The sequence below is a fragment of the Musa acuminata genome, chromosome BXJ1-11 (assembly GCF_036884655.1).
Source record: "Musa acuminata AAA Group cultivar baxijiao chromosome BXJ1-11, Cavendish_Baxijiao_AAA, whole genome shotgun sequence".
Taxonomy (NCBI): Eukaryota; Viridiplantae; Streptophyta; class Magnoliopsida; order Zingiberales; family Musaceae; genus Musa; species Musa acuminata.
The window spans coordinates 22832238-22839292 of NC_088337.1; positions in this window are offsets into that span (position 1 = coordinate 22832238).

The window sequence follows — 7055 nt, forward strand, 5'->3', positions numbered from 1 at the left end:
TCCTATTCCTAGGCTAGATGATATGTTGGATGAATTGCATGGTTCTTGTGTGTTTTCAAAAATTGATTTAAAATCTGGATATCATTAAATAAGAATGCATGAAGGTGATGAATGGAAAATCACTTTCAAAACTAAACATGGTTTATATGAATGGTTGGTTATGCCTTTTGGCCTAACTAATGCACCTAGTACTTTCATGAGATTGATGAATCATATTTTACGTGCTTACATTGGAAAATGTGTAGTGGTTTATTTTGATGATATACTTATGTATAGCAAAAGTTTAGATAAGCATGTAACACATTTAAAAGCTATTTTTGACGTGCTTAGAAAAGAAAAGTTATATGCTAATATAAAGAAATACATTTTTTGCACTAATAAAATTACTTTTCTTGGATATGTTGTTAATGATAAAGGAATACATGTTGATCAAGAAAAAGTGAAAGTAATTACGGAGTGGCCAAAAACTACTAGTGTTAGTGATGTTAGAAGTTTTCATGGTCTTGCTAACTTCTATAGAAGATTCATTAAGGATTTTTCTACAATTGCTGCACCATTAACTGAATGCATCAAAAAGAATATGGGATTTAGATGGGGTGAAAAACAAGATAATGCTTTTAACTTGCTTAAAGATAAACTCAATTCGGCACCTTTGCTTGCTTTACCGAACTTTGCTAAAACATTTGAGATTGAGTGTGATGTGAGTGGAATAGGAATTGGCGGAGTCTTAATGCAAGAAGGCAAACCCATTGCATTCTTTAGTGAGAAGCTAAGTGGAGCAAGTCTTAACTACCCAACATATGACAAGGAGTTTTACACTTTGGTAAGAGTGTTAGAGACATGGCAGCACTATCTTTGGTATAAGGAATTCATTATACACACTGATAGTCCTTGAAATATCTCAAAGGACAAGGAAAACTAAACCATAGGCATGCAAAATGGGTGGAGTTTATTAAATCCTTTCCATACATCATCAAGTATAAACAAGGTAAGGAAATTGTGGTTGCCGACGCTCTTTCTAGGTATGCTCTAATTTCTCAACTTGATGCAAAATTATTGGGTTTTGAGTATATTAAAAATTTATATAATTCTGATCATGATTTTGCTAATGTTTATGGGGTATGTGAGAAAGGGGGTTTTGATAAGTTCTTCAGGCATGATGATTTTCTTTTCAAAGAAAATAAGTTGTGTATTCCTCAATGTTCAATGAGAGAATTACTTGTGAGAGAGGCACATAGTGGAGGTTTAATGGGGCATTTCGGGATTAGAAAAACTTTAGATGTGTTAAGTGATCATTTCTTTTGGCCGCACATGAAACGAGATGTTGAGAGATTATGTGAGAAATGCATTACTTGTAAACAAGCTAAATCTAAAGTAATGCCTCATGGATTATATACTCCTCTTCTTATAACTAGTGAGCCTTGGGTTGATATATCCATGGACTTTGTCTTGGGTTTACCAAGGTCAAAAGGAGGGAGAGATTCTATTTTTGTTGTTGTTGACAGGTTTAGCAAGATGACACATTTCATTCCTTGCCACAAAACAGATGATGCAACACATGTTGCGAGGCTGTTCTTCAAAGAAATTGTAAGATTACATGGCATTCCAAAGACAATTGTGAGTGATAGAGATGTGAAGTTCCTTAGCCACTTTTGGAAAACACTTTGGAGCAAGTTGGGTACAAGGCTATTGTATTCAACCACTTGTCACCCACAAACAGATGGACAAACGGAGGTGGTAAATCGAACTTTATCAATACTTTTGAGGGCCATAATTCAAAAGAATTTAAAAAATTAGGAGGAATGTTTGCCACATGTGGAGTTTGCTTATAACAGAAGTGTGCATGCTACAACAAACCATTCCCCATTTGAAGTTGTGTACGGGTTCAATCCATTAACTCCTATGGATTTGCTACCTTTACCTCTGGAAAAGGCCAATTTGGATGGTAAGCAAAAAGCTGATTTTGTCAAAGCATTGCATGAAAGTGTCCAGACACAAATTGAAAATAAAACTCTACAATATGAGAAACAACACAACAAAGGCAGAAAGCAAGTAGTATTTGAACCTAGTGATTGGGTTTGGGTACACTTGAGGAAGGAAAGATTTCCTAACCAAAGGAAGTATAAACTAATGCCAAGAGGAGATGGTCCATTTTGAGTCTCTCAAAAAATCAATGACAATGCATACAAGTTGGAACTACCGGGTGAGTATTGTAATGTTAGTGCAACCTTCAATGTTTCTGATTTATCTTTGTTTGATGCAGGTGATGAAGATACTAATTCGAGGACGAATCCTTTCAAGGAAAGGGGGAATGATATGAATGAGCAAGTTGATTATAATTCTACCAAAGACCCTTTAACTATTCATCGAGGACCAATGACAAGAGCGAAAACTAAAAGGATGAAAGAAGCCTTAACTTGTTTATTAGAAGACATTTGGAAGGAGCAAGCTAGTCAAAACTTGGTCAAGGTTCTATGGATACAAGAAGAGCCTAAAATAATCAACCTGATTCAAATAAGTCTACATTATGAAGAGAAAGTCCAACCTTGAGAGAAGGATGAATTTTAGCCATCTTTGAAGAATAAAGGTCATTCAGCCATATTGGACCATATTAAGAATTGTGGACTTATTCATGAATAATTATTCAAAACAATTTAATGTAGATTCATGAGTAATCTACATTTATGCATTAGGAATATGAATGTCATTTAATATATTTATTCTCTTTGTACTTGACCTTTGTACTATATAAACAATGTTGACTCTCTTTGTAAGGGCACATTGAGAAGTATATTCAACTTACAACATCGGTGAGTGTTTTGTTTTTAAGTTCTTGCATGAACTTTGGACTTACCAAGCATTTCTGTTTGTGGCGTTCAAAACCCAAGAAAAATCTTTGTTTTTTCCTTTCAACTTATCAAGCTTCTTAGTTGTGGCGTTTTAAGGGAATCAAAGTACTATTCTAATTACTTCATCAAATTTTCATTGATTATGTGATTAGAACAGTTTTCCTAACTTCAATCTTGAACGATCCATCTTATTTCAAATCGTTGGAGGGGGTCAATTTGCATTCCATATGTATCATAGCTCTTTAGCTATCGGGGTATATGATTGCTAAGTTGAAGATTTTCATCAAACCAAGTGTTCACCAACACTAGAGGAGAAACCTTCAGGTTGTTTCATATAAACTTCTTCCTCTAGATCTCAATTAAAAAATGTTGTTTTCACATCTATTTATTGCAACTCAAGATCAAAATGAGCAACCAATGCCAAAATGATATGAAGAGAATCTTTCTTAGATACAGAAGAAAACGTCTCTGTATAATCGATTCCCTCTTTTTGAGTAAATCCCTTTGTAACAAGTCTTGCCTTGTATCCCTCAATGTTGCCTAACGAATCTTTCTTAGTTTTAAAGACTCATTTGCAGCTAATAGCCTTTGCTTCATTAGGCAACTCTACAAGATCCCAAACTCCGTTGCTCTTCATGGAATTCATCTCTTTTTTCATGGCATCGTGCCATAAATTTGATTCTTTGCAACTCATGGCTTGTGAAAAAGGTTTCAGAATCATTTTTTGCTCCAATATTATAGTCAGATTTTTATAGATATATAACATAATCACTAGGAATTGCTGACCTTTTATTTCTAGTAGATCTTCTTAATGTTGTACTAATGTTTCCCTAAGGAACTTGTGGTTCAACTAGTTGTTCAGGAGCTTGTTGTAATTCTTGAATTACTTGATCTATTATAATAATATCAACAACTTATGGAATTTCAATGATTGGTTGTTCAACACTAGTTTGTACTTGAGGAGTGCTATGAACTATAACCAATCTATCATTTGATGTGGAAGCTTGAGATTCTATATGATCATGTGCAAAAACTATGTTCATGAAATGATCGCTCCTACTAATCATGTCATCATCAAGAAATTTAGCGTTTCTTGATTCTACAATCATAGTAGTGTGAGATGGATAATAGAACTTGTAACCTTTGAACTTTTCGATATATGCAATGAAATACCCACTAATAGTCCTCGGGTCTAGTTTCTTTTCTTGTGGATTATATATCTGACCTCAGACGGACATCCCCAAATGCGCATATGTCGTAAACTTGGTTTCCAATCTTTCTATAATTCAAATGGTGTCTTTTGGATAGCCTTGGTTGGAACTCGGTTTAATATATACATAGTCGTCTTTAGTGCTTCAGTCCACAAGAACTTAGGAAGATTGTAGTTGCTAAGCATACTCCGCACCATGTATAATAATGTTTGGTTTCTTCTTTCTGCAACACCATTCTGGTCTGGAGAACCAGGCATGGTATATTGGATAACAATCTCATGTTCTTGAAGAAACTTAGCAAAAGGACCAGGTGCTTGTCCATTTTTAGTATACCTACCATAATATTCTCCACCTCTATCTGATTTCACAATTTTAATTTACTTACTACATTGGTTCTCAACTTCAGCCTTAAAGACTTTGAAGACATCCAATGCTTTATTTTTATTATGAAGCAAATAGATATATATATATCGTGAGTAATCATCTATAAAGGAGATAAAGTATTTCTGACCATGTGTATCCATGTCTGGACAATATATATCAGTATAAATGATCTCTAATATGTTTGAACTTCTATTAGTACCTTTTTGGACTTATTGGTCTGCTTTCCCTTAATATAGTCTACATAAGTCTTAAAATTAGTAAAATCAAGAGTACTAAGTACCCCAGCATTAACTAATCTGTTAATTCTCTCTATAGAGATATGTCTTAATCTCCAATGCCATAACATAGAGTCCTCATTAATATTACACCTTTTAGTGCTAGTATGAACATGCATTGAACTTTGAGTATCATTATTTTGTAATAAAATACGATAAAGACCATCAAACAAAATACCTTTCCCAACATAATCAGATTTATATAATAAATGAAATGATGTGTCTTTAAAATTAAAGGAACACCTAACTAGTACGAGTCTGGAAACAGAAATTAAGTTTCGTAAGAAACTTGATATATAAAAGGTCCTTTCCAATTTTAAAACAAAACTACTACTTAAAGTTAAAATGCATGTTTCAATTGCCTCCATATGTGAGCCCATCTTATTTCCTGATAAGATGCTTTGCTCACTTCTCACTGACTTTCTTAGGTTTTATATACCCTGCAAAAAGTTTACAATATGGATTGTTGATCGAGAGTCAATCCACCAGGTGTTAATATTAACATTAACCATATTAGATTTATAACACACAAACAAGGTTGGCTTACCTTTCTTTTTACGTCATTGTTGAAATTTCGTACATTCTTTCTTCATATGTCCATTTCTTTTACAAAAGAAACACTTTGGTTTTTTCTTGATATCAGCTTGGGGTGATATTTTACATTTTCCCTACTGATGAGCTTTCTGATTGGCTTGATTTTTGTCAGTTTTATTCTTCCCGCGAGTGGTTACCTCCAATGCACTCTCATCCAATTCCATCATTAGCCTCTCTTCTTCTTGAACACATATGGTGATTAATTCATTAATTGACCATTTGTCCTTATGTGTATTGTATGAAATCTTAAAAGGCTCGTATTGATGTGGAAGGGTGTTCAGAATATAGTGCACTAGAAAAGATTCTGACATATTAACCTTGAGTTTCTTAAGTTAAACCGTAATATCTCACATTTGCATTATATGCTCACACACACCCTTTATGTTGGTGAGTCTAAGGGATGAGAATTTCATTATTAAGGTACTTGCTAGTGCATTTTCCGAAGTAACGAATTGCTCATCAAAAGCTTATAGCAAGTCTCGGACTTTTTCATGCTAGTCAATAGAACCACGTATACCGGCAGTTATCTTAGTTTTGATAAACATCACGTTGAGCCGATTGGATCGCTCCCATCGCTCATATAATGTAATCTCAGTTAGAGTGCTGGTATTAGTGATTATAGATAATTCGTCTTTCCTAACAGCATAATCAATATCCATCCACCCTAAATGGAAGAGAACCCTCTCCTTCCATATTTTATAGTTATCACCCCTCGGGAATGTCATATCGAATATCAGAAATTTGAGAAACTACATAAAATCAAACATGTTCATGTCAAAACTTGAAACTTAATAGTTTAAATTGTATATTTTACCAATGTGAAACATACCAAAAATATGAATCTCATGATATAAAAATTACATGTGGACTAAAATTTTAATTCAAATATATTCAAATAAACTATCAAATTATATTCCAATTCATAATTCGATAAATTATAAAAATAATTTGATATTTTATCTTGATTAATTATATTAAATATAATAAACAATTCTTAGGATAATAATTATTATATTGAATATAATCAGTCACAATACGATGTTTAATTACTTATGTGATCTTTCTTTTAATTTTATATATAATTTTAATTAATTAAGAATACTGTGGCTAATCCCTAATTAATTAAGATTATTGAATCACTAGACTTTTTGAACATATAAAATGAATCATAAGCATGAATTAATATAACCAAATATTCATACATGAGTATTTTACTAACTAAAAATATTGAAAATGTTATATCGTCATAATTTTTAATATGGCATATATCAAGAAGTTTCAAAAAGAAACCAAAATAAAGTCATATTCATGGTATAAAAATGAAAATTCTTTCATATAAAGACAACAGAGGTCAGAGGGCTTTGATACCATATGTTAGAAATTTTGATACTAAAATATATTTCTAAATCATTATAATAGAAACACAAGAAAACTAATGCGAAAACGAAATAGTGTACCTCTAACCATTGTTTTCAAGAATTTTAGCAATGGTTTCTTTTTGAACTTCGGCACTTCTCAACTCATAACTCTCGTTTTAGATTGTGTAGGAAATCTTTTAGACTTCAAAGAGATATTGAGCTCAGAGACCAAAATCCTCGTTTATATAGATGTTCTCCCATCAAGAACGTTTATTATTACTAACTTATAACATCAAGAATTAATTCAAATTTATAACGTTTGAACCATAATGAAGAATTTTGATGATATTAAATAAAATATTTAATAATAATAATTTCATTTAT